The sequence below is a fragment of the Montipora capricornis genome, chromosome 14, assembly GCF_036669925.1.
Source record: "Montipora capricornis isolate CH-2021 chromosome 14, ASM3666992v2, whole genome shotgun sequence".
Lineage (NCBI taxonomy): Eukaryota > Metazoa > Cnidaria > Anthozoa > Scleractinia > Acroporidae > Montipora > Montipora capricornis.
The window spans coordinates 28,485,112-28,490,111 of NC_090896.1; the positions used below are offsets into that span (position 1 = coordinate 28,485,112).

Here is a 5,000-nt window from a genome sequence, read left to right on the forward strand (position 1 = left end):
CGTATGGTTATACACACATACGCGTATGGTTATACGCACATACGCGTATAGATATGCACGTATTGTGCGCATATTTTGGTTAACATATTTCTGAGCGGTACTGTAACTGTTTTTCACATTTGTGGAAAATTGGGCCTGAGGATGAAGATGATGTCCCAATTAATGATACTACTTGTACTGTCGATACATCATAACCATCTTGCACCTCTTTTGATCATTGTAACAAACTCTATACAGATGAGCTAGTCCCGATTGCATGGTGTATGTATGCTCAACTTCTTGTGGGATGTCTGGACGTTTTAATGCCTGTATATTACAAATATTGTCTTGATCTGTCACTTAATACTGGCTGTGTACCGTCCAGTCTTAAGGAAGCTGTCGTTCAACCACTCAAAAAACCTGGCCTTGATCATAAAGATTTCAAAAACTTTTGCCCTGTTTCAAATTTGAGTTTTTTGTCAAAGCTTACTGAAAAGGTTGTTGCTCTTCAACTGTTAAACTAACTGCAGGATGATCACTTACACAAACCACTGCAATCAGGCTATAAGAAATTTCACAGTATGGTAACTGCGCTTATAGAAGTCCACAATGACATTATTACTGCTATTGATAATGGTCAGTCGGTTATTCTTGTTCTTTTGGATTTATCTGTCACGTTTGACAGTGTGGACCATGGTACTGGGAAAACCACTGATATATGGAACAGGCCTGAATTATTGAGTGACTGTCCTGTCCACTTCAATCAAACATTTTGATGGAATTCCTTTCCTACGGGGTGAGCAGGAGCCATCTTTTGCCATCAAGGTGCACCGGAACAATGGGAAGATTTGTTTTCAAAATCATGAGTCCCAGGGGGGAATGGATAAAATTGTTCTTGTCCAGTGAAGAGGTTGCAAGTGCAGCCATGGGCTCGCTGTTACTTTGAGTGCACGAAAGGTTCCCTGGTCTGAAAAGCAGAGTGGAACACGACACCTCTCAAGAATTTGAACTATTTACACTTGGGAAAGTGGGCGGGGCAGCGACTCAGTAATTCGAGCCCATTCCACAGATCAGTGGTTTTCATAGTATCTTACTCTTGAGGCTGTCAATGCGATACGGAATTCATATGAAAATGACGGGGGTGCTCATCCTACCTTTTAGGGGTTAAAAAAGTGGTTTTGGTACCTCTTAAACACGAAGGCGCACTATATAAGGGCATAAGCTCCTCCCCCTAATTGTGAATTCTCCCAAAAAATCAAGATGGCGGACGATGAGGAGAACAACGGCTAACACTTAGTATTTGTTATACTCGTCAAAAGCAATAAAACTTAACCCGAAACATTCCGAAAATATCATTATCATTACTTTTGAGTAATTTTTTTTGTTTGGAGTACAACATGTCCTTGCTTCGTGTGAAAAAATTGCATTCTTGCGGTCAGATTCAAATCGTCTGCGTGGGGCTTCCTTTGTCCATTGTGAGTCTTCAGTTCACCAGCATAGTGGCAAGCAGCTCCTTAGTGGATTTATGCACAAATAAGAGAAATTTGAAGCCGGATCGACGCATAGAAACACGAACGAAGTAACCGTCATTTTGCTTTGATGTTCCCTGAGAGAATTTCACTTTGTCAGGGACCTTTTGATGAGATTTTTCTATGATTCGAAAAAAAATGGAAACTTACCCCCTCCAGATAAAAAGAAACGTACAGAAATCAACAAACGTGAAAATGCACGGTGAGATCCAGCGGAATGAAGCCCACATTTCAGTCTGACAATTGAAGTAAAAAAGGATCAGCAAAGTCGTTTGGAAGCCATCAAACAGTGAATAAACAACGCTAAATCAGCTCTTGGTATAGAGAGAGAAACCTCTTCCACACAGAATGCTGATTTAATGGAAAGACTTCTTTCGTAGTTTGAAATGATTCGTCCATCAGCCGTCGAAAGTAGTTCTTCATCCAGCACCAAGAGTAAAGTACTCAAAAGGCCAACAACGGCTCCCTCTAAACCCGTTCAACCACCACCGAGTTCTGGTGAGGTGCCCGTCCAACAACAAACTCGAAAAAGACAGATATATGTGGAGTCTACGGTGGATGGTGGATGCTATGTGTGCACGAAATCATCTTTGCAAGCACTTTGTATGTACTTTACCGCAAATCCTTTGTGTGAATTTTGTGGCAAAGATTACAAATGGTGTTCAGCTACTTTTTCAAGTCAAGGTCACGTTTGTAAAATTGAAGTTCCCTGTGTGTGTAACGACTCGGTTACTTGGCTCAGTTCTGGAGTTCTGGGACACCCTGCAAAGTACTATGCCAATGTTAGGTGAGTACAATATGTACATGACCTATTTTGCAAGTAAGCATATTTGATGAGAAATATTCCTGGAAATTATGTTATAAGTATTATAAGCTTAAAAGTATATTCTCTTCGAGCCTTTTTATGGCTATGGTTAGGTGATTGCAATATGTACAGGACCTATTTTGCAAGTAATCATATTTGATGAAAAATATTCCTGGAAATTATATTAAAAATATTACAAGCTTACAAGTATATTCTATTCGATCCTTTTTATGGCTTTGCATTTTTTTATGACATGTTGTTGCAGGACTACATGTAGCTAGTGTACACCATCCTGTTCTCTCGTGTTTTATCTCTTGTAATAAATCTGTATGCTCATTTGAGTGATACACTGATTTTTAAAAATCCTCTTTGTAGAATGGTTCATGCTTTCACATGTACTGGACTCACTGAAACTCAGTATCATGGTTTTGCTGAAGCTGCTGGCATTGGTTGTGTGATGGACAAAACAATAGACACAAGTATGTGACCTTTAACTTATACATTATAGTACATTATTTTTACTCTTTCTATAATGTGATGTTTCCTGTAATTTCACAGCAGTGTGGTGTAGTCTGTAGTAAACTAGCATATGCCCCAATCTTCTGTTGGGGTATCATTTGAAGGTACCAGTTAAATTTTGGCTTATCGAGCCATATCCTTTTGCTTGGCAGTATATAAAGACCAAGGATTTGGATATGTCTGTAGTTCAGAAACTGTGCAACAAGACCATGACTGATGCAAGGGCAGAAGTTCAAGCTACGCAAGACTATATTACAAGAGGGGATGTAAGTTGACATACAACCAGCTAGGTGTTAGCTGTGTCTGTTTAGTGTTGTTGCAATTATAATTTGCATTGGGCAAAATTGAAAATAATATCTTACCCAGTGCTAAGTCATTTCTTACCTTCACTTGTTACCTTCATTTTTTTTTTTCAGTACTTTTCTTTATTTCCATTCATTTTTAATTCTGACGCATCTTACAGTGTATAATAACAGATGCCAGACATGACTCAAGTAGATCAGCCATGCATTCTACAGTTACAGCTATTTCTGAGGTAAGAAATTCCAGCCTTTGTCGAATGCTAAGACCCATAAAGTTGATAACTCTTGTCTGACTTTTCTCAAAGGCTGTTTCCCCTTTAATCATCTTATCAGTCATCTATGTGTTTTTTTTTTTTTTTTGGCTCTCAGCAACAAAAAAATTATCTCTGTTTGCAATTGGAGCCACGCAGATGAAAGGAGTGCTCCTAGTAGAGAAGTACCAATGACAAAACAGCTGGTAACAAACCTCACAGAAACTGAAGGTGCCTAATTGTGTTGTAGCTGTTGTGTGTTTTACAGACATCAGTGCATTTATTGTTGCCTATTGCGTATATTCACTGGATGGAAATATCCTTCCTTGGCACCTACAGGTTCTAGTAACTCTGTAACTCTGTTTCTCCATTTTAACTGTTATGTTGTGGAATTCCTATCTTGGTAACCAAGGACTAGTGTAGGGCAAAAACCATGACATATCAGATGTACCCTTGCTTGTAGGATACAATATGACAGAGGTGGCCCATGACTGTGTCAGATCATTGAAAAATTGGTTTGAGCAAAGAGGCATCAAGAATTCATTTGACACCTGGCATGGTAAGTAGGTATAACAGTTAATATGTCAGTGACTGTGTGGTGCTCTTCAGTTTGCCTGAGCAGCACTCGAAATATGTTCATCGACATTTCCACTTTAAAAACTCTATCTTGCTACAGGTACTAAAAGAGTGGCACATGACATGAAAAAAGTCTGCAGTGGTGCTCAATGTGATGAGGGGAAGACATGGTTTTCTGAATTAGTGGATAAAGGTACAGGGATGTTTCATTTTTGCAATTTCTGTTTTTGTTGTTGGTTTTTTTTTATCTACAGTTGAAATTTTTGTGATTTTGTTTACACAGCCAAAGCCACGAAAATACATTTCTACTGGGCAATGAGGAACAATGATGGGACTGATGCTGGGTTGTAGCAGTACCTACTCAACATTGTGGACCATTACCGGGTTTGTAGATGTCCTTCATTGTAAACCAATGTATGATACAACAAACCTATAAGATATTTCATATGAAATTTATTGATTTGTAGATATGACGGGCCATGTTTGAAGGGTATGATAGCCCATAGTTTTGTTGTACGCATGAGAAATTGGGAGTTTTAGTAGTAGTAGAGTTACTTAGCAGTTTGATGCTGCTCCACAGCTCAGCACTTCGCCCAGGGGTCCTTATATACGTAATGTGTTATTAGGAATCAATCCAACAAAATGCTGGGTGTAAATTACTGCATTTGTAGCATTATACATGTAGCAGGACAGATGTTGAGGAATAACAAATTGAAAGTGGTTCAGCGTTGTCTGTACTCTTATCGACAACGATATTCGTCATAACAGTGGTCAAAATGTTGTCTTATCGACAACTGCAAATTAGCCAATCAAATTGCGAGATTACAAGCAATTGTGGTAAAATCTAATTTTTGGCATAAAATGTTACCGTAATTAGGGTAAGCATGACCTGTGCAGTAAAGATATCAGATGTCAACACCCTGGATATGTGTGCAGCAAAAAGCCCATCACCTCACCACAAGCAAAAGAAGCCTACATGAAAGCTATAACAAAGACCACCATCTACAAGAACCCTTCTGATTATCTTCTGGTTAGTGGG

At 38.9% G+C, this 5,000-nt stretch overlaps 1 protein-coding gene and 1 pseudogene across 1 annotated transcript in view; both read left to right on the forward strand.

The window, feature by feature from the left end:
• LOC138032401 (uncharacterized) overlaps positions 1-5,000 on the forward strand; it is an 18,130-nt gene that overhangs the window by 8,976 nt on the left and 4,154 nt on the right. The window lies entirely within an intron of this gene.
• LOC138032402 (uncharacterized) overlaps positions 1-5,000 on the forward strand; it is a 9,676-nt pseudogene that overhangs the window by 4,170 nt on the left and 506 nt on the right.